This window comes from Siphateles boraxobius, unplaced genomic scaffold (genome assembly GCF_051911475.1).
Source record: "Siphateles boraxobius isolate OS27281-9 unplaced genomic scaffold, OSU_SipBor_1 77, whole genome shotgun sequence".
Lineage (NCBI taxonomy): Eukaryota > Metazoa > Chordata > Actinopteri > Cypriniformes > Leuciscidae > Siphateles > Siphateles boraxobius.
Genome location: NW_027509205.1, coordinates 7,913,222 through 7,939,740, shown reverse-complemented (window position 1 = coordinate 7,939,740; position 26,519 = coordinate 7,913,222). Strand labels below are relative to the sequence as shown.

The 26,519-nt window shown below is 39.4% G+C and overlaps 1 long non-coding RNA gene across 4 annotated transcripts; it reads right to left on the bottom strand.

The window, feature by feature from the left end:
* Window positions 1–485: 485 nt before the first annotated feature.
* LOC143725651 (uncharacterized) lies at window positions 486–26,519 on the bottom strand. Of its 4 annotated transcripts, XR_013198289.1 has the most exons (5): window positions 26,298–26,519; window positions 17,293–17,401; window positions 14,618–14,906; window positions 1,091–1,268; window positions 486–741 (listed from the first exon to the last, which is right to left on the bottom strand). It is a non-coding gene; the product is annotated as an uncharacterized LOC143725651 (long non-coding RNA). The 4 variants fall into 4 exon arrangements; XR_013198287.1 differs by lacking the exon at window positions 17,293–17,401; XR_013198288.1 differs by lacking the exon at window positions 17,293–17,401 and having other exon boundaries at window positions 486–738.

Here is a 26,519-nt window from a genome sequence, read left to right as displayed (position 1 = left end):
TAAAGACTCTTATAAAATTTAAAACAACGTGTCAGAATATGTTATGTTTTCGATTGGGAAATTCAGTTATTATGTTACAATTCACCCACTAGGACAGTATCATTGATCTGTGAAGAGAGGTGAAATTCATCATAACAAACATTAGCCCATAGCTTCTGGATAATAGCTTTAACTTATGCTCAATGGTCCGTCACTTGGACCATTTAACTAGTCTTGCCTGTGAACTTGTGAAATAAAGTGACTTCAAGACTTTTACCCAACTTGGGTTCTAGCTAGTGTGTGTTTTGAGTATGTGGGCACAGCATCCCTAAAGTCAGCGGTTTCTCTGACCTTCAGCCGCTAAGTTCCGCTCCAACAGTTCTCATCAGCAACACTACACTGCACACTCTGAAACCCTGTGGAAGTAGACTATAGTGGTAGAGAGAGAGAGAGAGAGAGAGAAAGAAGAGGGGGTTTGACGCCCCCCAGATCCCTCCTCATCTGCCCTTAGAGGTCCTAAGAACCCATCCAGTTCTCCTTCCTCTCTTCAGCAGCTCAGCCTCACTTCCACCGCAGGTCATCCTCCCCCCAGAACCAGATCGATAGCGCTCTTCTGCTTTCATCAGACCAGCATTGTGGAGAAGCTGCACTTCCTGAAGAAACACCAATCCAGCCTTGAGTGAGCTGCATACGGATCTCTCACAGACAGGCCGGCTGCACGCCAGACTCCACTCTTTAGAGGCAGTCTGCTTTTTTTGGCTGCTTTAATAGATGCACATAGAGAATGACACAAAATGAAGAAATGTCACTTAATTGAACTTGGGTTGCCTGCGTGAACAACACAGATCCATGCGTTAGAGAATCTGTGCAAAACACTGAGAAATGCACATTATATCTTTATAGTACGGGGCAATTGTATGGTTGAATCTGATTGGTTTACAAACATTCTAAGGTGTGCAATTATTTTCAGGGAAACGCACGGCTAAAGTAGTTCAAGGCAGGTCTTGACCGCATTACAGTTCAACCAAAAAGACTCGGGAGGATTCTCGTATGAATGAATTTTATTTTGTAAAATGATATACATACAGACAAAATAAATAAGCAAACTCACGACAAGCTCCGTCTAAAAGTTCTTTGGCATAGGCCCCATCCTTCGTCCAGGTCTTGAAGTTAACTGGTACATAGGTCCTGTCTGATGATAGAGGCAGGGTGGAGCCTACCCCCAGACGAGTGGACGGGAGCCATCCTGGTGGTGGTGGGGAGGATGGAGGGGAACTTCCCTACGACACCTACAGGCAGCAAAATAGGAGGGTGAGATCTGTCTTTTTATATTTGGTGTCAAGCTGTGATTGGCTGCGCAAGATTATAAATTAATGACGTGGCAGTGGAGTCTTTCTGGTAGAACCTATGCTTACGCTTTCATTTCCATATCACTTCGCCAAATGATTCCAGTTATTTCAAAGGTCTTTGCAGCTTACAACAGCAAAATAACCTCAACCTATGGGCGTCGGAAGCAAAAAAAAATGTGGGTGGGTCATCCTCCATATTTTCTACTGGGTGGGTCTTGTCCCTCCCATATACAATGGTTCCGACGCCCATGCCTAAACCCACAACGACACTGACCAAGCAAATAAATATAGTAAACAATAGGATAGAAACGACAAATTATTTCCATCTTTTTTGCCACAAAATTACGTTTTATTATGTATTATGCATGTATTATTTATTATGGAATAGCACATATTCTCTTTCTCCCACTCTCTCTCTCCAGTCAAACGCACACACATACAGTACGGACACACACTTGCACAGAAACATGTTGTCAGCGCTGCTCTGACGATTTTATTAATTAAATAGTTAACAACTTAAAAGCTAAATGACATTCTAGCCTCCATCACAAGCTCTAAAATGACGTTTTGGAATTAGCAACGGAGACATGGGATGAGATGCATAAGAAATTAGTCCTACACACAATAGATTTCTAAGGACAAAAACCTGACATACTTTGTGAAATACATAACCGTATATAAAGTGGAATAATTGACGCCAGGCCCTTGAATTATTGAAAAATAATTACCTCCTCAGGTGTGCATTATTTTTCAAATAATCCAACGGCCCGTTGTCAATTATTCCTTACATACTATATTGGCTACCGGCCGATATTAAATATTTTTTTATTTATTTATCGGTATTGATCAGTATTGAATATTTAATTATGAATGTGCATTTTCATTATTTTTTCAATGCTTAGTTAATCTTTAAACACTAATAATTTGAAAACACTTAAATATTTAACAAATATCAATTTTAAAATCCACTTTATATATTGTACATTATAATGTTGTGATGCATTTGTAGCATTTACACCACTTGATTATAGTTTCTCTGGGCTTTATTTTTAATGTATTTAATCAAAACATTATATAATTGTAATATCTGCCATTTATCTTTTATTGGCAATAATATGATAATAATTATCAGCTTATTGCTATAATTTAATAACCCTTAAATAAATGTAATCTTTACATGAAAATAAATAAATAAAGCATAATTTCACCCTGCATTCGTTTTTTACGTGAAACGAAAACAGCACAGGAGTCTGAGAGAGACAAAGACAATCATCAAGGATAAGGAGACATGATCATAACACCCTAAAATACTGGATGATAAGCTGTACCTTATAATATAGGCTACAGAAAGACAAACATTGTTTGAGACGTTCAGCTCAGATTTAGATATATCTTATTCACTTCTAAACCCGTCACTCAGGTGTCACCTGATTCCCCTGTACATTTTCCATCATCTTTAGCCAAAGTAAGAAAAACCAGGTGTCCGTAACAAAAAGTTCACTGGAATCTATTTTGTTGATTTAAGATGACAAGGAAGTAATATATCGGAAAAGAAGAGGCAGTTTGGCAAGTTAGTTAACAGTTCCTTCCAGGAAGACATTCTTTTGAGTATTTACCATTTAACTTAATTTTGGAAGATGATCCAAGGTCTTTGTAACCATAAATTGAATGTGCTTCCCTTTCTCCTGTCTGCGAATAGGCAAACGTTAGCACGCTAGAATTAACCTTTAAGGATTCTCATAACTTTATCCGGAGTAAATCAGTACTGTGACAAATTACTCCAGTTAGGCTCTTAATGTGTAGTTTCCAGTGTTGGTAGAAACCCAATCCGTTTCCCATAACACCCAAAACAGGACAATCAAAATGTTGTCCAAACAGACTTTTAATCTGTCCAGGCTGAACCACAGCATCTCGTTTTATTGGAGGCCTGAATCACAGCCTTTTCTGGAAACTGTCGGGGTGCCGGCAAATGTGTACGTATTTTCCACTCTTCACGTGATGTTTGAGACAGGATGACCGCGGGAGAGCACGGCAGGATCCGGCGGCAGCTGCCAAGCCAGGGACAAATCTGAACTGTGCAAACACAGTCATGTCAGCGGCAGCCCAGCTACGCTTGCCCTGGAATGGCACCCTTTCACATATTTAGACGACGTCTGAGCCTCTGACTCACCCTGAAATACAGAGGAGGAAGCACTGACAAAACGAGAGACAGTGTCTTTAACATTTCCAGACGATCCAAAATAGACACAGCTTTTACCAGACTGATTGTAACCAAATGGTGAATTGAGAGGGTAGCACTTCGCAGAACACTTTCAGTCTTGTGTCTCTAAAATAACATGATCTATACAGTATTTATGAGGAAACGAAAATGGCCAAACCTCATAAATATGTAATGAGGTTGTTTACTGGATGGCTGTTGAATTGGGAATGGGAATTTTGTGTGTGTGTGTGTCATGAAATGAGACATTTGTGAATGAATAGTAACAGTGAATGTACATGTAACCATTTGAAGCAATACATTTTGTTTGTGTCAATAATACAACGCATTTGTTTTTAAGCTATTTATTAACATATTTAAAAAATATATATTTAAAAAATGCAATTCATAAATAAAACCAGAAATGATATCATAGAAAGGACACTTGAAGATCCTTATGATTGTGTGTCAAGGTCAATAAGGCTCTTCAAATATCAGATAATTTGAAATTTTTTATGTCAAGATAAGATCCAATTCTAAAATGTCATGTGATAATATTTATAAAATAATTCAAAACTTAAAAATTAGGATGTGCACACTCGCAAGTATTCAAAGTGTAAGGAATTTTTTAATGATGGTCACACCACGTGACATTTTTGGAGTCTTAAATGTAGCCTAGACACTTTTGTAAATAGTATAAAAGTTTCTCAAAGCCATATGAAACCAACATGTAAACAAAGAGTACATACTAAGAACTTGACACAGGTTTTAAACTAGATTTTTAAAAGATTACTTTACTTCATCATCTTATATGTCATTAACTCATTTATAAGATCTACTGAGTGAGTAACGAGAGAAGCAAAGAACCACGTCACGTTAGCATTCCTGTAAGTTAGCATTGTTGAGAGTAAATGTGGAAAGATGGAGTGTGAATTAAGGACACTAATATTCCCTGTGGTCTCTGACTGGGGGTGAGGCGGAGGAATGCTCGGCGGAGCAATCCCGCTTGGCAGGTAGATGAACTGCAGATCATATGGGCAGGCAAGTGGTGATTAATGAGAGCGGGAAGGCGCTGGAAAGAAAACAATGCTATAAATCAACGTCGCGACGATGGTAATTGTAATTGAAATGAATTTGTCTGTCCGGAGCCAGGCATTGCAATTGATATTGACCAAAGCCCTGGTGGTCCATAGAAAATGAAATTGAGAAAATATATTCAGAGTATCCACTGTAAGATCTATACATCACTATATGAAACAATCACTGTAGGCCAATAAGAAAAGGGAGAAAAGCTAAACCCAGTGTGCGTGTCAGATGCTACTGAGCCATCGTATAGGTGACTAATGTTGTAGATTTATGAGAAAAGAGCCACAATAAAATTAACTTGAATGTGATGTCAATGAAAAACACAATTCAGCTGTTTTAGTGACCTCCTTGGAATGGAAAAGTAAAAAAAGTGTTATTGCAAAAGAATGGCTATTACAAATTAAAGCTATTCCTTTTTTACTAAATAGAAAAAACAAACTGTTCAAAAGTTTGGGGTCGGTAAGATTTTTTTATATTTTTGAAAGAAGTCTCTTACTGTATGCTCAACAAGGTTGCATCTAGTTGATCCCAAATACAGTAACAACAGCAATATTGTTACAATTACAATTATAATTGCAATGTTTAAAAAAAATATTTGAACATTTTAAATTGTAATTTATTCCTGTGAAGGGAAAGCAGCCATTACTCCAGTCTTCAGTATCACATGATCCTTTATTCTAATATGTTGATTTGGTGATCAAGAAACATTTCTTATTATCAATATTTAAAACATTGTGCTGCTTAATATTTTTGTGGAAATCTTACTGACCCCAAACTTTTCAACATTAGTGTAGATATAATAGCCTTAAACTTTTTGTTTGCCAAGTCTCATTAAATACTTTCTTCATATTTAAAATGTTGAAATGGTAAAGTGCCCCATTATGCTATTTTAAAGGTTTTATGCTATTTTAAACATGTCCTCAGTGTTTCGTCGACTAGCCCACGACACCTCAAGAGGGCTCGACAGTGACTCTGGCGTCCCAGAGTCACCCCCCTCCATCCCACACTCAACTCAGCCCAGCTTACTGACCTCTACATCCCTCCTGCTGCTGAGACCTAACCACAAACTCACAATCTCTCCGCAACATAACCATACGCGCCAACCCATTTGACTAAGGCTGTCGAGCCCCACTGGTGCGTTATTATGCAGTTTCAGTGGCAACGGTTCCGTATGGCATACCACCTACTGCAAAACACAATATCTGCCCAACCACCCGTCAATCATGCAATATACACAGGAACGTAATGACTGTAAATACTATACAACCTCTACAAATATACCAACAGACTCTTCAAGTTTTTTAAGAATTCTACGAAACCGTAGCATGGCGGCCTGTACACAGCCAGCTAGAATCTTTCCGTCTCAACCACAGCCAGTTGCTGCTCCTTTCTGCTGCTTCAGTTAAGTTCTTTACTGTGCGACGCAACTCTTGGCCACTGAATCCAACGTCTCTGAGGAACCGAGTTGTAGAGTGTGCCACAAAACCTCGACAACCCACTTCCACTGGATAAACCTGGACTCTTCATCCTCGCTTGTCTGCTTCAGTGGCCAGATGAGCATACCGGAGTTTCTTCCTCTCATATGCCTCATCTACCGCATCCTCCCATGGCACTGTTAACTCTATTAGTTGAACAATGCGTGGTGATCCAGACCACAAAACAATATCTGGTCGTAGGTTAAGGTGGCAATCTAAGGTGGAAAAATAAGCCGTTGATCAAGATCAGCCAGCATCTTCCAGTCCCTAGCAGCTTCCAGTTGTCCTGGGTGAGAATTGGTGTTAGCACCTTTTCTTGGTGGTTGCTCGCCTGGGCGGAGGAATATTGTCTTCTGCGTGTAATATTTTGCTAGAACAGGCGGCAACTTATTGGTCATACTACGCTTGCCTTCCAATGCTAAAGCCAAACATCGCAATACTTGGTCATGACGGCAAGTAAACCGACCTTGGCTTAGAGCCACATTACATCCTTTCAAAATGTGGCTTAATGTGGCAGCTGAAGTACACAAAGGACAAGAGGGATCCTCTCCTACCCAGAGGTTTAGGTTCTGCGGTGATGGGAGAACATCATATGTTGACCTAATAAGGAAACTGATCCTACTCTCTTCCATTGACCAAAGGTCTTGCCAGCCCATTTGCGTTGTTCCACACCCTCCCATGTCATCCACTCTCCCTGCTTGGCCTGGGAAATGGCCTTTATACATCTCATCCTCTCCTCCTGCTTTCGCACCTCGTTGACTAGCAGCTTCCTCCTTTGAGCTGGGCCTGCCTTGTGCCATTCAGGAGGAGCTAAACTGAGCCCAAAACCCCCTCTTCCATGCTGTACCTGTCCCACGATATCCCCAATTTGAAGGTCAGCCTTTTCCTCTACTACAGATTTCTTTGCTGACCACTTTCTACCAGTTTTTACCACAGGGGCTGCCTCCCTTACACATTTGTCACGTGACTCTGCTAAAGTCATTTCCAGTCTGACCTTGGCACACTTAAACTCCTCGGTTAAAGCAGAGACTGGCAGCTGCAATACTCCTTTACTATAAAGTCCCACTCTGCTGAGGCAGCGTGGAACTCCCAACCATTTCCTGATGTATGAACTTATTAACGCTTCCAGCTTATCCACTGTTGTCAAAGAGACCTCGTACACAGTCAGTGGCCACAGCAACCTTGGCAGTAGACCAAACTGAAAGCACCAGAGTTTAGTTTGCCTGGTAGAGCACAGCTGTTTATGCTCTTCAACCCTTCCACTGCTTGTCGTCTAACTTCTCCCACTCGAACTGTGTCCTTTAGATCCCCATCGTACCATCTCCCAAGACTCTTCACTGGCTTCTCAGAAACTGTTGGTATTGGCTACAGTACCGCTGCTAGACATTTTGGTGCCCTAAGCATAATTCCTTTATGGTGCCCCCCGCCCCCGGGAAAAAAAAAACGTTTATTTTTACCGGTTTAACTTTAACTTTTTAAGGCGCAATCCAACGGAACACTGAGGCGGCGGCGGCACCATCGTTACTTTCTAGAGCAATTAAATACTCTTGTTCCGCCTGTCTTGTTATATACATCCCTAAAAAGTGCCTAATAATATTTCTATAATGAAATAATATCGGCACTATAATTATTATGACTATGATATGATGATTGATTTTTCATTAGGCTATTTTTGGTGCCCCCCTCAGCACTTGGTGCCCTACGCACAGCGCGTGATGCGCGTGGTGGGAGCGGCGGCGCTGATTGGCTCACCATTAATGAAGAATGTTTTATCTACTACCTTTCCTTTAACTATCGAGATGCTCCTTGATTTAGAGGGCTTAAATTGCATTCGTGCCCATTCAATATTATCTGTTAACTTCCCCAATAACCGATTAGTGCAGGCTACTGTTGTGGTCATGGTTGTCATGTCATCCATGTATGCTCTGATTGGTGGTAGTCGCATCCCAGAAGCCAAGCGCTCTCCTCCTACTACCCATCTTGATGCCCTAATGATTACTTCCATTGCCATAGTAAACGCCAGTGGAGAAATGGTGCATCCTGCCATTATTCCAACCTCTAAGCATTGCCATGCGGTGCTGAATTTTGGAGTTGAGAAACTGAATTGCAAATGTTCAAAATAGGCTTTCAACAAATTTGTTATTGACATTGGTACTCTAAAAAAAATCAAATGCTGCCCAAAGAAGTTCATGTGGCACTGAACCATATGCATTAGCCAAAACCAGGAATTTCACATGGAGCTCCTTCCTCTCCTTTTTAGCTGATTGAATTCGTTGCCAGATAACATTGATGTGTTCTAAGCATCCTGAGAACCCTGGAATGCCCGCATTTTGAACTGAAGTGTCAATTAAGCCATTCTTTAATAGGTAGGTTGACAATCTCTGCGCAATAATGCTGAAGAAAATCTTACCTTCGACGTTTAATAGTGAAATAGGACGAAACTGACTGATGCTTGTAGCGTCTTTTTCTTTAGGTATAAAGACTCCACCTGCTCGGCGCCATGCTCTAGGTACAACCTGCTTTTCCCATGCCACTTTTATCAATTTCCACAGAATTCGTAGAACTCCTGAAGCACTCTTGTACACTCTGTACGGAACTCCATTAGGCCCAGGAGATGATGAAGCCCTTGCCTTTCTCACAGCCTGCTCTACCTCTTTCCACTTAGGTGCACAGACCTCCATTTGGAATTCTGGTGGATTGATAGGTGGGATATCTGACGGAATTGACATAGGCTCATGTCTTTTTGCATCTTTATGCGTTTCCTCCAAATATCTCTCTAGCTCAACCCTAGATGCTTTTAAAGTGCCATTCTTCTCACTGGTGAATAACTTCTTTACGAATTTGAATGGGTCTTTATAGAATTTAGCCCTCGCATGCTCCATCTTTTTGTAGCATTTCCGTAGGCGCTCAGCTCTGTGTAATGTTGCAAGCTTATCTTTTATGGCCCTTTGTAAGAGATTGAGTCCCTCCTTCTGACTTTGTTCTGCTTTTTTCCATTGCTTCCTCAGCTGTCTCCTTTCTCTAACTAACCCTTCAATTTTCTGCTGCCGTCTAGATACAGCAGGAGTAGTTTGTACTTTTTCCTTCCTTTTTTCCACACCAAACCTCTCACTTCCATATGCGTAAATTATGTCCCCAAATTTATTCAGCTTCTTTTCAACTGTACCAGTTAATCTTTCCAATGCAAAGCATAGATCTGTGTTTACCGTGTCCCATGCAGTTTTCTCACAAGCTCTTGGCCATCTAACTCCAGGCCTATGCCCGTTGAGGTTCTTTTCTCTCTTATGCTGGCTAGTCTGACCGGGTTCACAAGTATCAATGTGTTCATCACTAACTGTGCAAACCCTCATCTCCTCTATGACAGGGGTACTGATATCCTGCGAACTGTGGTTTGCTTCCTGTCGCTGGATTTCATTCGACTGACTTGACTGACTCCGTAAGAAGTACTGATCAATGCGAGGCCCTTGTCCCTTCTCCCTCAAGCATTTCATTTTCCCTTTATGAATCTTCAATCCCCTAACCGTTGTCACCTTGCTCCAGCCACAGACACAAGCTTGGAGTTCAATGACTTTGCTAACTGCAGAACCTGAACTAGTCTTTTGTGAAGTACGCTCCATACTCATATCCGTTTCCATTTATCCGTTTCATAAAATCTATTTATGATATTATTTTTGAAAGCATCTTCACTTTACAGCATTTTTACACCTATTACATTTTAAGTGCCTATAACTTTTCAGCAGTTCTGTAGTTTTGCAGGTAGGTTTTCCTCAAGCGTCCCGGCTATGTTTTTCTGGATTTAGTCTGTCTCAGACATGAAAAAAATTGAAAAAATGAGACGGACTAAAAGTTAATGTAATGACAGACTCGATGATGGTGAGATCAGAACTCCGTGTGGAGCAGACTGGCTGTTGTCAGACTGATATAAACTGAAATATATTGATATAAATAGATATACATAACTGGCTTAAAGGGTAAGTTCGGCGTTTTACAAGTAAAGCCCTGTTTTAAGATCGTTTCTGATGAAATCGAACTGTTAAGATAAAAATTTGGACAAATGCTGCTGTCCTGAGAATTTTAGGTTTTTGTGTTGTTTCACAATATTCAAATTTTCTGAGATACTGATTTGGGGGTTTTCATTAGTTGTCAGTTATAATCATCAAAATTAAAAGGAATGAACACTTGAAATATATCAGTCTGTGTGTAATAAATGAATATAATATCCAAATTTCACTTTTTGAATGGAATTACTGAAATAAATCAACTTTTGATGATATTCTAATTATATGACCAGCACCTGTATATGAAATTCAGCTCCAGAGGCTTCCTCAAAACTTGTATACACAGTGATATGAACAGTAACAATGTCGCTTTTGCCATATCATTTCAAGTGCGAGTCCTCATCCTTTGGAAGTGCACGCAATGTGGTTTTGCAGCGCAGAAAACAGCGTCTTCTTGACATATAAACAACACAAACCGAACTCTTCCAGGCCTCAGGTACAACTACAGTGTTTCAAGGGCGGGTCATAGTAGACATTGTTGAGGGCAGCCAATGAACACCATGGGCTAATTTTATGCAAATGTGTTACAAACCTACGTAGGTTCAAGCAGGTAGTAATACTGAAATTACTGTTGACTCGTTTCAGGCAGTTCAGAATCGGTTCTTTCTTTTGGGAGACAATAACATTTATCATGCACTTTTATCTTTGAAACTTAGCAGTTTTTAAATTTAAAATATCTGCAATTTAACACACTACATTTAAGGTGATATCTGAACAAGCATGATAGGGGCACTTTAAATTTGATGGAATTTCTCTATGCTTTCCCTCTATATGACATGCATAAAAAGTGGGGGGGGAAAGAAGAAAATTTCTCTTTGCACTTTTTACAAAGAACTTCACATTTATGTGTATTTGGTTGTGTGTATAATTTGTACTGTTTTGTACAATGACTGTACGAACAGTGTTTGGCATCCTGCAGGAGCCTTTGTAGCCAAACTACGTTGGCTTCTGGAGAGTTTGCTTTACCAGCAAATTACATTGGCATACTATAATTTGAACAGAGCCAGTGGTGATTCAGTTCCCAGGTCTACGGAGAGGCTCAGAGGAATATCTCGGCTGGAGGGGCCCATACAGGAAGAACACACAGCTGAACACAATGTGGGATCGGCTACGAGCTAATTGTACCACTTAAAAAACCCTGACACTACTTTACAATAAAGTCTGTATTGTTTCGTTTTTGCAATCTTGCCTTTTATGTTAAGCAGAATTATGAGCAAGCAAAGTGCATAATGCAGTGGCGCTTGTTTTCTAACGTAAACCTCAGACTAATAGTTCCGGGAGGTTTTCATGTGCACTTTTTGCACAGATATAGAAGAAATCTATAGTTCATAAGTGTGCTGTGTAGCTACAGTACCTAATTATCAGCAGATAAGACGGAGGGAAGCCCCGGAGCATCAAGCCAGATATTTAGACCAAGGGAATCAGGCTTGCAGGGACCAAAACCCCAGGGGCACTACAGCCTCACCGAGCTTTTCCCCCCTCTTTTTCTTTCCTTCGACTACCTCCCTCCATCCTTACTTCACCTACGGGGTTCAATTAGTGGTGACAGCAGCTCGCACCATGAGCCTCTAGCAGGAAACAGGGCGAGTCTAAATCACCACACCACACTAGAGAGGCCTACTGTACACACACAAACATGACAAAACCACAAACATCAACTCGGGTCCAAACAAATGTCCTTGAACTGCCAGAAAAACACCCCAATTGTTTGGCTTAGCACAATAACATGCAGCCTTCTGTGGGTAAGCACACTCACCATACTCCACCAGTCAGAATTAGTGCACTTTTACCCACACAAACATGTATTTTTACACTGACCTCAGCCAACAAATACTGTTCTGCACCATCTATGTAATAGATTCAGCTTCAACACACGGTAAGGTCACTTACAGTTCAAGCATAGCTCATGGTAGGCAGTTGAATATCGATTTAGAGGGACCAGGGACTGTTCACAGGGCAGGCGGCCCACAGATCAGCCTTGGGCAGAGGAAATAGAGGTCACGGGCTAGAGCGAGCACAGTTCATACACACTGAACTTTTAACACCTCAAAAAACTATATAGGGTTAGCCACTTACAGAACAAAATTTTACTATACACTAACAAGTATACAGTAAAGCTGTACACACCACCCACAATGCACAAATGTCAGTATAATTATTTACAGTAGAGGAGTCTTTAGAAATGCCCTTAAAAATAAATATATTAAAAATATTGAAATAAATGTTTTTATAAATGAATAATTACAGAACCATATTACACCAAAATACAAAATAGTTACTGCTGTTTATAAAAACTTTTTTACATAGTGGGTAATCCTTTAGGAAAACTCTAAAAAAAAAAAATTTATATTAAAAACATAACAAACAAAATAAAATAAATATAATACACATACAGTAATAACCACATTCTACAACAAAATATACAAATAGTATTGCAGTTTATATTAAATATAATATTGGATTTCCTTAAATAATACAAAAAGGGTTTTTATTTTCATCTTGATGGTGGCTAATTAAACCCCCATGAAATAACATTTTATGTCCTGTTTTTATAATTTCTAAATAAGTTGGAACAAAATATGAACATCTCTTTAAATGGCAAACAGGCTATTTATATCACAGCCACGAAGCATGATTTGCTACTTCTTAATCTGTAAAAAGTTAATTGAAATGTAAATTTTTTTAAAGGTGATTAAAAAAAGGTGTATTAGTGGGAAAGAAATTTTTCAGTGTTTTTATTGTTTTAACAAATGTAGTAACTATACTCTCTTGCTGGTAACTATGGTCACCATGGTAAATTCTTGAATGATTAGCGTAATTTAAGATTGTATAGTAATATTGTATTAAAACTTGCCTCATGTCTAAAGTAGAATTTTACATATTGCTTCAACATTTAATCATGGCTGTGCCGAAATGCAAAGCTTCCTGGTGGCCTTAATTCTGAGAAACTGCATTGCAGGACATTAGAGAAGCTAAGGGAGGTTGGCAGCATGGAGAGGCTGAAAGCAAGGACACAGTTGGCAGCATGCCTGTGCTCGGCTGTGCATGCAGTCAGGCGGAGTGGAGGCAGGCCATGCCTTGGGGCATTGAGAGGAGGCCAATTCACTGCATAACTAGCCAGGCCTACAGAGAGAGAAAGCGATAGAGAAATTAAAACTGGAAGAATATGTAGAAACATCCAAAAATGACAAGAAAAGGAAATGGCTTTGTTGAGCAAACAGAATTATCATTAAAAATCAGAAACACTCTCAAAAGTGGGGGAGGTGCAAACTATAAACATTATCAGCGCATGTCTTGAATATTAATTAGGACGCAAAAGCATTTATGAGTAAGAGGGTGTTGCATTTTAGGAACTACATTTTGTTCAAAATACATAGTTTTGTTTTTTATATTGTGCGAGTTCCCGGCCTAACTCACGTTATTACTGTCTAACTGAAATACTTCTGCTAAGCAGCTGTGGGCTACTATTACCTAAAACTGTGTCTATTAATGCAGATTGTCTGTCGTTCTCACTATTTGTGAGATAAGTAAAGATAAAGGATGGAGCAAGATTTGTTTGTTACATCAGTCATTCACGTTAGTGCTCAGCTCACATATGCACTGTTGTTGATATATTTCCAGCATGTTCACAGCAGTAAATTAGAAAAATACACATCGGTATGTTGAAAGAAAACTGATGGTGAGAAAAAACAGTTGCAACATCTCATAATGTACCTCAAACTGAGTAGTGTATCACTGAGAAACGTCCTGCTCAAGTCGTCCCTGCGATGGAGGTTCGGGTTGAATAACTAGTTCTTCCAATGTTTAATCTTCAGACTCGCGCTAGGATTGATATGGTAAAATCAACATCATCGTTCGTTACAGTCTTTAGTTTACAGTGTATACATGTAGAGCTGCAGGAAGTCTCCGGACGGAGCTGAAGTTATTATGGTAATGGACGTTTTTGTTTCTGACAGGTGCTGTAAGACTGGGCCATCACAACAGACTGCGCCATCTGGCCAATCAGAGCAGAGTTGCTTGCGGAAAGAAGGGATTTAGAGAGACTGATTCATCCATCAAGTCGTTTGAGTATCACTGAAAAATGTGGTGATGTGCTGTGCAATGTATATGAGGAAATGAAACTGTTTTTTGACCTTTGATGCATGTAAACCTGTTGTAGGAGACCTCCAAAACAAAATTAGGAGACTTTAAAATAGCACTTTATAAAAGGGGCACTTTATGAACTTATACAGGTATGAGTTAAATGATCTGTCCCTGTTAAAAAAATAATAAATCATGTCTGATGTATTTCTCCTGCTGTCCCCTCTCACCTTCTCCTGCCTGGTGTGTCTACAAAATATACAAGTAAATAATTAAAATCAAGTGTCAGGTGCTTGGTGCCCATGGTCCATCAGGAGTCAGGCACATTCCCTAGTTTCCGAGTTAACAAAGTTAAGGTACTTTAAGTCTGTTCCTGGTTTGGTTCTCTCTTACCCCATCTTGCTTTATCTCTCTCCTTCCTGCTGAAGCTAGAAGTGGTAGTGTCTGTCATCTTCTAGTGATCAATCAGCACCCCAACAAGCAGGGTCTTTGATGCTTGCAGAGAAAAAAAGAAAAGAAATAGAGAGCGAGAGAGAGAGAGAGAGAGGAGGAGAGAAAAGTTTCCTTTTGACGAGCATGTTCCATTGTGAGAATCCCCAACAGCCTCTGACATCTGGTTCCAGTTAGCACCATGACGCGTTTCCTGCCCGCCTGGGCCACGGTTCACAAGTCAAACGCCATTCTGAAGATTGAGGAGAAAAACAGACACACATGTTTACTCCAATATTATCTACATGTGTGTGGAAGTCCTGAACCACCTGTGATGATTCATCTTGTTAAATCTCATTAAATATATAAAAAATGTATATAAAAATATGTATACATTTTAAATAACATTTTTAATATAGCTGCATTTTTAATATATTGATATATTAGTGAATCTCCTTACATTTATGTTATGGTACTACATTTTACATACGAGCATTAAGACAACATTATGAGCATTTCAAATGTTTTCTACTGAAGTAAAATGGCTTTAATTATATTTAAATAGTAGTGAATGTGAAGCCACTTTTCATATCCCTCTTCTTATCTGTACACATTCGCAAGTGCTGTGCACTGAATTTTGCAACTAAAGTTGTCGTCATTGAGCAATCACGCTTCTGTGTGAAGAGGTACCCGAGCGATAAGCAATGGAAAAGTGTGACCCTCGAGTACGTGGGGCGTGGAATGCAAAATGTGCGCTGCACCTACACACACTCTGGAGGGAAACCCTACAGTCAGTGGGTGCATCAACAGACACAAAAAACATGCATGCACCATGACTGGGGCTTGTGGGTAACGAAAGTGAGAATGAGGAGGAGCGATGAGCGTAAAAGTGAAAATGTCATGAGTGTAGATATAGAACACGAGCCGACCACAGAAGGGCTTGCCTGCGTCGGTGGCGACGCTAAACGCCCCCATGTATGTGCTGCGCTCAGCTTTGATCGCTCAGGAGCCAGTTTTCTGCCCCACAGCTCACTGAGGCCTGCTGCTGAAGCAAGGAGTCGTTTTATCATACACACAGAGATCTTCATCGGTACATGGAAAATTAGGTTGCAACCCACACCTACATCGTGAAGGACAAAACAAAGAATACAAACACTCAGAAATGACTCAATGGCCACACAGACCACTCCTCCCACAGATCCACATGATTTCCACAATCAATATTTTTTACTCCGTGGGCCGCATACGACCCTCGTGTTTTTTTCTGTGGCCCGTGTGATGTTGTCATCATCTTGGCAACCAGAAACTGCAATAAACACAATTATGTCTACTTACCAATTTTATAAGAAAAATGGTATAATCATGTAATCATTTTAATCAACCGGTATAGATTCTGCTATGCTGCTTACACTACAGAATATTGGCACACATATGTCAGATTGATCTCACCAGCGAAATTTATAGTGACCCTAATCCAAATCAAGTAGCAATCCAAACTCTTATAGAGATGAAATGAAGATGTTGTTGTGTAAGGCAAAATAAACTTTTCTAAAGACAACTTTTACATTTTAGCATGACTGTGTTAGCACCTGCTGGTGGAGACTACTGTTCAAAAGTCAGTAAGGATTTTTTTAAAGTCTCTTTTACTCACAAAGGTTGCATTTATTTAATCAAAACTTCAATAAAAAACAGTAATATTGCAATATTATATCAATTTCAAATAACTTTTCTATTTTAAAGTCACCATGAAATCAAAATGGACATTTTTATTTTTTTCGGGAATGTTGCAGTACTTTATTAAATTCATGTTCCCTCATAATGTTTAATCAAAATACCCCCCCCCCCCCCCCCCTTGCTGCAACATCTCTTCTCTTCATTGATGACGTGTTTACTGGCGCGAGTAAGAGCAAACCACAAAGATCTAATCAATTCCCGATGGACAAAATCAAGACCCGCCCTATATTTCTTCTTGTTGGAGAAGCCAACAAGATATATTATTTTATATATATATATATATATATATATATATATATATATATATATATTAAAATGTTTATTAAAACGTTTCACACAAATATATACCTTTTGTGTGCCAGTGCAACAAGAGACTGTTTCAAAAATGTACAAGCATCAACAAATAGTTTTTTGTTCATGTTTTTGCCATTATCAGTTCCAATGATGAAAATAAATCAAGCCTCCCTGCACTTTTGCTTTCCTCCTCCTCCACCAGAAAGAAGAAAACAGCCAAACAGGGAACCATGAAAATTTAAGCTGGGGTTATTGATTGGTGGGGTGAGTCAGGGAAAGGTCAACCCCATCTGAACATCAACAAGCAGAACACTGCAAGCAGCCCAGTAGCACCAATCCTCACCCAACCTGCAGCCTTACAGCGCTCTGTCTGATCTCCGGCTGTAGTACCACCACTCTCTGCCATGCATTCTGCTCTAACACATTAACATCTACTAACCTAAATATGACGTGTCAACCAAGTTAACAGCATAAGCCTTACTTTCCTTGGTGCTGCTTCTCTATCTTTTCTTCCTCAGACAAATACACATGCGCACACACACAGAAATGGCGCAAGGTAGTAACCCCCCTCCAGCAGTGTTCATATCCTGCAGGAGCCCTCGGGTTCTAACCTGTCAATATCGTGCGGTGTGTCAGGGCGGCTCTCCTCCCCTCAACGGATCAGTTAACCTCCTCACCGGCTGGGACAGCACTGCAGGTCCTGCTCCACACGCGCATGACCTTCAGCACAGTATGAGACACGGCTTAATGCATTCTCTGAATACATATTCATTAAAATGCTTTTAATCATGTTTATTTAGCCACTTCATGGTCTGATAAGACGTTATGTAGAATCAGATACCGTGTAGGGAGGAAACAGTCCACTTATAGAAAAACGAATGCAAGAAATACTTGCATAAGTGCTGAACACTGAATCAGATAGCATAGCTTTCAGATTTGTCACAGTAAGATATGTTATTGTAATTTAAATATTAATACTAATTCATATTCAATTAATTAATTATTATTTATTAAATTACTTATCAATTTTTTAAAATAATTTCCAGCCTTTCCCACTTCAACAGATACACTTGCATTACTAGAAACAGAAAGAAACAGCAAAGGTGCATTGATCAGATGTTCACCGAGTGAACTGACTTACTTCGAAAGGTCGTTTGTTATACAATATTTGATTCCCCTTAGACCCCAAAGTGAATCCATTGGTTGAACCTTCTCTTTTTGTAATGGGTACTCTATTTGTTGATACATGCAGCTTTGGTCTTCATTGAAAGTCTTAAACTATGGAACGGTAGTGTATTTGGTACTGTGCACGCTGTAGCGATGATTTCTTGTCTTAAATGATACATGTAAGAGTGAACATGTCCAGGCACGGCACACACAGATGCCCTTGCTGCGAGACGCTGGCAGCATATACTTAAATCTCTGGTTTCTCCTGTGTATGCATGTGTGTGGCGGACTATATTAAATCCCTCTCGCAGCGGAGGTGTCATGTTGCGGCTGCTGCTTTATAGCTGGTGCCGGGGCAGACTGGTGGTGAGGAGTGCCTGCATTATCCGCATGCTGAGGAATGTCTCATCCCCCACCATTCCCAGCAACTTCAGGTACAGCAGCGTTTAAAACCCCAGCGAGGTGCAGAACCACCTGCGATACACAACTCTAGGGCAATTACAAATTATTACGGGTCTGGCACCACATTGTGCTGCTTTGGCCTATGCTCACCCATGAAGTTCTATTTCCACTTGTGGTGGTGTAAACAAAATTGTCAAAAAAAGAGAAATAAAGACTACTGGTTATGCGTTTGAGTTCACTTTGAACTGAAGCCTCACCCCAGATTTTACAAACAATAGCCTTTTTGTGGAAAATAAGTTGTCCTAGAGCAGATTTGGGGCAAGAAAAGTTGTAATTTAATTTTAGGGCTACAATTAGGATGTAAAATTACAATTAAATTCATGTTAACAGTCATTATTTTGTAGTAACCTACTGGGTGTCCAATCAAACTACATTTGATGTACAGTCAAAGTTGGGGTCATTGACAGATGAGCGCCCCCGCAGGTAGGTGACGGAAAAACAACAAATGGTGACAAAAACTGGCACACAACATACATGTATGAATGATTAACATTGACATCTGCCACTACTAAATTATAGATAGACCCAAGTCAAACATATGGGCACAGACACCCATGTGTTAGAGGTACAAAATGCCTCTTGTTATGGCATTAACTGAAAACTCACTGACCATGTTTACATGCCCATCATTTTTCAAATAAGGTCCATATTCTGGTTAAGGCTTTAATCTGAAAAAGATAAGGGTGCCATGAATTAAAACATCCAGTAGGTCATGAAACTCTTACAATTAAAGATCATGTTTCTTTTAGTTCACTCAGAAATGAAAATTCAGTCATTATTTATTAATTATTCATCCTCATGTCATTCTAGACCTGTATGACTTTTTCATTCGAAGAACACCAAGTAATATATTTAAAAATGTGTCTTGCATACAACACAAGTCAACAACACATAATCCCATTGACTCTCAAAATATAGACACTGATAATCTATAAAATAATCTGATAATGGCGATCAGAATATGTGATATTAAATCACAATGATGGAATGACGAACAGTTTTTTTCTTTTTTTCCGGGGCTGATATGACTGGAGTCTTAATCTCATGTGAGTGTACATGATTTTGAACATTATTTTTAAAAAGTAATAATTATTATGTGTAAAACTTCTTGTTAACACAGACAAAAAATACAGAGAAAACCTTAAAGGATCCAGCCGCCCTCATATTATCTCAGGCTGGTAAAGACTGCCCCTGTGCCGTTTCTCTAAATCCTACTCTTTTGGAGAAGAGAATGTACTTCCAGCTGAGCGTATGGAGAACAGCCTCACCAGGGACCAGTTCGATCTCAGCCTTACTTCAGAGGATTAGCCTCTTATCAAGCTCCTAAAAGCTGCTGTAAGGACTGTCTCTAATTACCCTATCTTTAATTAACCAACACGTCAGACCAGCCACCCAGGAGCTACCGGCACCTCACAGATACAGTGCCTGCCTTCAATTCACCTGATATATTAGAAAGTGTGTTATTTCTGTACTTATTTAGGCCTGTAATTCTGATACGGTAAGTTACCAAGACCAGACTAACTGGACTTCCGAATTGAAGAGGAAAAGCTCTGCATTTTTTAAGTCTATTGTTTATTACAAACTACTGTAAGTCAAAACCTCTCATTAAGTTTATGCATTGTTTTACATTGCTTCAAATATAATAATACAATAATCATAGATCACAGATATAGAGGTTATATTTTATTTTATTTAACCACGTATGGTCACTTAAATTTCATTTCATGTTTTGAAGGGATAGTTCACCAATAGAATTACGCTCACAAACCCGTATTAATTTCTTCGAAACACAAAAGATATTTTGAAGAATGTTGGTAGCCAAACAGTTTTGGTTACCATTAGTTATATTGGTATCGACAAATTTGTCTGTAACAAGCATAAACAAGAAAAACTGTTTACTTGGTCGGAACCGTTTTGGAGCCTGGAAACAGTTAACGCTTCTCTGATTATGCATCATTTTGACCATGTAAGCACTGATTTTTTTGCACACAACATAAGCTAAAACATGTAAACATGTCAGCAGTGGGGATGTACATCACAGTGACCAAAAATTATACTAAAGTAGCAAAATTTGTAAACCATCATGACTGGTTTATCACCTGTGAACACAACACCCTGAACAACATACAGAGTTTGATTGGCCAATATACCTAAATTTAATTAAAAAAACTTTTTGGTTTTGGTTTTTGGCTAAAAGAAAACTTTAGTTTAATGAGCCAATCAGAGTGATGTGAAGGCACTGTCTCTCCTTTAATGTGACTGTCACCTGTATTTATTTGACCCCCTTCACATTCATGCCACACCTTAGAACCTTAGAAAACAATGAGCTCAATGTGGGCAAAAGACTCCCTTTGAAGCTTTATATCCTGGTTTCGCTATTGGAGTGTGTCATTTCAGGAAAAAATATTTGATCTCATATTGTGTAGCATTTGTTTTGTTTTATTTTTGCACTGTCGACGAAATTCTCATTCTATTGTATTGAAACAAGCACCGCCTCCTCTGAGAAAATGCCCCTGGCCCAAACCCACCACGGCAAATCTCAGAGGGAACCCTCCCACGGCCCAAACACAGTCCACACCTACTGCTTTTCCATGCTTTTGCAAACTGCTGATAATCATCTGCAATGGAAAGTGTGTGGGGGCTTGCAGGAAACCCTTCAACTACTGTGCCAGGTAGCCTAAACCTGAAACACACACATTAAAAACTGCACAAAGCAATTAGTCAACACTTAAACAAAAAGACCCCTACAAACGCACAAAGAAACATGACAGTTTAGAGCACGAGATGCTGCGTTTATCTCATGAATAGAAATCGGTCAGGTGGCAGTGGGGAACGCCGGTGTCTCGGTATGTTCCTGCCAACGAAATGAAGGGGAGAGGATCACGGAGCCCTGCGGTCACACCAGCCCGGTTCTCCTCAAGCCAGCCGGAGGTCGGCCAGAGTGCACATACATTAATGGCCTTCCACACTAATTGCTTCTCACTTAGACAAATCTCTGCAAATCACGGGGCGAGCCGGCAGCGCTGCTGATGCCCCCCCGGGAGAGGAGACGGCAGGCAGGCGGGCGGGAGAGAGCGAGGGACGGAGGGAGGAGGGAAGCGCCGCCAGAAGCGTGTGCGATGTGGGCGCCTCTGAAAGGCGAGGGGGGGAAGCGATCCCTTGAGGGAGAGGGAGTAAGAAACAGCGAGAGAGAAAGAGAATAGATACATACATTGGCCTGTACGCGCACACACACAAACACACACATTTGCTCTGAGAGATTGGTCCAGGCTAGGCAGACCTTGCCAGCCTCAGCCCCCCGATCCCCTGCGAACATGCTCAGATCTCCCCCCACCTCCTCCAGCTCCCTATCTCGACGCTCAAACACCAGCCCAGGGAGGGGAAAGATGAAAAAAAGAAAAATCAATAGCACAGATGGATAGCCGGATAACAGGGTCCGGCATGCTCCGGCAGTGAGGCAATCCAGAGGGTGCCCTCACAACTTCCACAAGCAAAAAGAAGAACAACATGAGCCTGCTCGTGAGAGAGAGAAAGAGAGAGAGAGAGAGAGAGAGAGAGAGAGAGAGAGAGAGAGAGAGAGGGAGAGGGAGAGGGAGAGAGAGAGAGAGAGAGAGAGAGAGAGAGAGAGAGAATTTGCCCTGAGAGCCTAATCACACCCCCACACCTGTGTTCCAGCCCTCATTTATAAAGCCTTCCCACACACACCAACTAAAACACTTGTTTATTTTCCGACCTCTGTCCTCCCTTCCTGCGTTTTTTACTCATCTTTATTAGGCCTTCAACAGTAAACTTCAGGAAATCAGATCATCTGCAGAGCTGACCAGGTTCATCAACATCAACTTAAAGTTTACAGTCCAAATATTCATTGATGCTCATCAGAAGAACACATTTAATAACTATTTACTAATGATATGATGTTTGGTTGATTGAGTTGCATTTCTAAATTTTTGGAGCCAAAGACTCCTTTCATGATATCACCCAAAATGAACGAAAAGGCTTTTAGATAGATAGATAGATGATAGATAGATAGATAGATAGATAGATAGATAGATAGATAGATAGATAGATAGATAGATAGATAGATAGATAGATAGATAGATAGATAGATAGATAGATAGATAGAAAGATAGGGGAGTGAAAACGGGAGTGTGTCTCCTGCACTTTAAAAAAAAAGGAGCAGTAGCATTTTCACCTATAGAGTTTTTGTATATTTCCTAATAAACTTCTCTATTAATTGTTATACTTCAAGTAGTACTACCGACTTACAGTCAATAACTTACTTAATAGTGTACCATCAACATTGGTAACAATACTTGGTAACATTTTACCATCATAAAATTCAGGAATTTTCCACAGATCCCAATTTGAGAAACACTATGGATTGAACTGTAAGTAAAAATGTTCACTACTGTATATCAGAAACAAACTGGTAACAGCTTGTCATCTTGTAGATATATGGCAAAGGACTGCACTTGTATAGTCCAGGAAACACACTTCACAAGGTCCTCTCCTCAGCACTACTACAACCATTTCCTGCATGATAACAATTAATGTCAAGGACCGTCATGACGGTACTGATGTCTGGCAAATTATCAGCTGTAATGAGTTAAATGAACACTAAGTGTTGTATTCAGAGAAAAGAGAGCCAGCATCATTTAGACATTGATGTGTGTCATTCATAATGATGCCACATTGATGAAGCTCTTCGTAGACTGGGAGACAATGCATGCATCTTTACCACCACCTAGCGATAAAAGTTTAAAGTAATTTTATGGCTAAGAAAGGCCAACTTTGACTGACGGAACAACAAGTCTTTATACAGACATAAAAACGTGCAAATTGCTCAAACAAAAAGTATATATGTAACATTAAAAAAATCACGTTTGTACAACTAAAAAAATATATTTTTATTAAACTGGGAATAAAAAGAACGGTCACATTTAAAAAAAAAAAAAAGTATTATTAAACTATCCCCCGGTTTCACAGACAAGGCTTAAGCCTAGTCCTGGACAAAAATGCTGTTTTAACTGAAAGCAACTGAGATATTTTAAAATATGTCAGTCAGTGCCATTGTTTTGTCTCAAGGGTTAGGGTTACACCAGTAATATTTTTTTTATTAAAGCACATTTATTAAAGCTACTTAGATTTCCTAATTAAACTAAGGCCTAATCCTGGTTTAATCTAAGCCCTGTCTGTTAAACCAGGCCTATAAGTGATAATAATAAGGAATAAGTACTGGGACAACATTGTACAACAAATGCACTAGACTCTTGGTAAGAAAAGTGAGAGGAAGTGGAGAGTGAGTGCAGGTCAGAAGGCAGATGAGGACAGCAGCACATTTGTGGTCAAGAGAAGTTGTCTCCGAGGTGAGGTGAGGTGAGGTGAACACCTCTGACAGATATTTCCTCTGCTACTCTTTGGATATGATGCCTTCTGGTGGTCGTACTGGGGCATAACAGACAAACAAAACCAGCTCCCTACTCACAGAACATCCAAAACCAGCAATAATGATTTTATGAGAGAGAAAGGGAGTTGCTATGAAAAGATTAGCCGTTACTTTTTTATAATATTAACAGTACTGTATAGGTAAACAAATGAAATCCAAAACACAGTTGATTTCACGCTCCATTCACTTCTATTCAGAATCACATGAAAATTTTGAAATTTCGTCTTCCACTTCCAAAGTTCAGGGTTTTTTTTAACTATGGCCTACAAATCCACAAACCACAAAAAAATTGGCCAATAGAGGATCTAGCTCATAAAAAAGACTATTCAGCTATAGTTTATAAGTAAATCAGCTGAGATAGGGAGTTATGTTCGAAATACTAGTCAAATATATTACAACATTGTGTAATTAATTTGTTGGGCAGTGAAAAAAACAATAACAAACGGTGATGGTTTCATGTAATTTACTATATTTGATAGTTAATAGCCAACTTTTTTCACTATTTCTCGTTGCAAATCATGAAATTAAAATCATAATAATTTTCGATTTAGAGACATTTTAACAGTAAGAAATCAAAAAACTCTCATTAAAAGGTAAATATCTTCCAGACCATATTTTAAATAGTTTTAGCTTTAGTACAGCAACAATATTCAATTTAAAAATATGTTAGTATTATAAAAGTTAAAATTATTATCATTGATATTATTAACAATAATAATTATACAAACAACAGCAAAAGCAATAATAGTTAAAGATACACTGCTACCTAACTTTTGGCCCTCTAGCAGTTAAAAAAAGCTGCATGCATTTTGTAGAAGAACACTGTTTTGCGTGTGCTTCGGCTCTGTGTATCTGTGCTGAAGAATATGGTTCTTTTTCAAGAAGAGAGATTATCATTCATACTGCTTATAAAACATTCACAACAAGATAGGCTTAAAGGGATAGTTCACACAAAAATGAAAATTCTGTCAGTATTTACTCACCCTCATGTTGTTCCAACCAGGTAAGACCTTCGTTCATCTTCGGAACACGAATTAAGATATTTTTGATTAAATCTGAGAGCTGGATCACTCAAATTTTAATTTAGTTTTAGTCTTTTGACTATAATTCTTTTTAGTTTCAGTCGAGTTTTAGTCATCTGATTTGTTTTAATTTTAGTGTTATTTTAGTCGACTAAAATTAGACTAAAATCAATAATAGATTTAGGCCTACTAGACAATGTTTTACCACTGGTATAGGAAACAAACTTAAGCAAAATATATAAAACACAAATTTAACTTTATTTCAACACAACTGTGTCTTTATTTCAATTCAAAAGCTTTCATGCAGCAAAAAACACGGTCATGGTAATTGGGTTGTGTTCTTGCCACGAATTGACCGCTCCGCATGCTTTACACTTTGTTTTGTTCGTCGTCAAACGTGAAGTGTGTGCCCACAAGTCTCCCCTTCTTTTTCTCGCGGCTGTGGACATTTTGTCGTCTCTTCGAATGCGGTCTACCCGCACCCGACCCGAGAGCTCGGTCAAAGACTGAATACCATCGCTTCACGTCTCAAGTCAGGCTCTGATTGGTTCTCTTCTCATAGAGTCTCGCCTGTTTCGTTTTGCCGATTGGTTCTTTTGTTCATTCCTCGCTTCTCTCCCGTCTGCTGATTGGATTTTCACCACAGTCTATTTTTGTCTCGTCCTTTAATCGTTGACGATAATGTCTATCAATTTAGTCATAGTTTTAGTCTCCATCAGTGACTTCTTTTTTAGTTTTCGTTTAGTTTTCGTCAGCAAAAATATATTTGTGACGAAAATAATGACGAAAATATTTAGTCAACGAAATTAATACTGCACTCCTCCATAGGGTTCTTAAGGGATTGACACTTGCCAGCCCCGAAAAGTTAAAGACATCGTTAAAATAGTCCAAGTGACTACAGTGGCTCAATCTTATGTTTATCAAGCGACGAGAATACTTTTTGAGCACAAAAACAAACAAAAATAACGACTTTATTTCAAGTATTAATTTCCTTCGCTGTAGTCAGTTAACGTAGTGTGATTGCGTAAAGCTACGTCACACGTAGGCTCACTATTGGCCGACGCTGGTCATGTGTGTGATGCGTGTGACGTACAACAACAAAAGCTTACGCTATTACACTAGTGAACTGACTCGAGGCCTACAGAGAAGGAAACGAATAGCTGAAATAAAGTCGTTATTTTTGTTTTTGCGAACAAAAAGTATTCTCGTAGTTTAAAAAACTTAGGATTGAGCCACTGTAGTCACTTGGACTATTTTAACGATGTCTTTAGTAACTTTTCGGGGAACAAGTGTCAATCCCTTAAGAAGCCTATGGAGTAGTGATCCAGCTCTCAGATTTAATCAAAAATATCTTAATTCGTGTTCCGAAGATGAAAGAAGGTCTTACGAGATTGGAACAACATGAGGGTGAGTAAATACTGACAGAATTTTCATTTTTGGGTGAACTATCCCTTTAAGACTGTTAGAGAGCTACGCCCACATATGGCAATTTTTCTGTGCAATAAAATATCTTACTCACCTATTGAGTAATAAAACGCCATCTCTGCATCCCTATAAAACATTTCAAGTCCCTTATTCTCGCTATCTCAGCCGATGTTGATTCTCGTTTTATTTTGAGCTGTGAATGTCACAGTCTGTTCTTGCCAGCAGACTCTCCTCTGTTCAGCATTTTTTTTTTACAAGTGATTCCCCGAAGATTCGAAATTTCGCGTGCTCCATGTCAACTAGAGATGTTAACCTA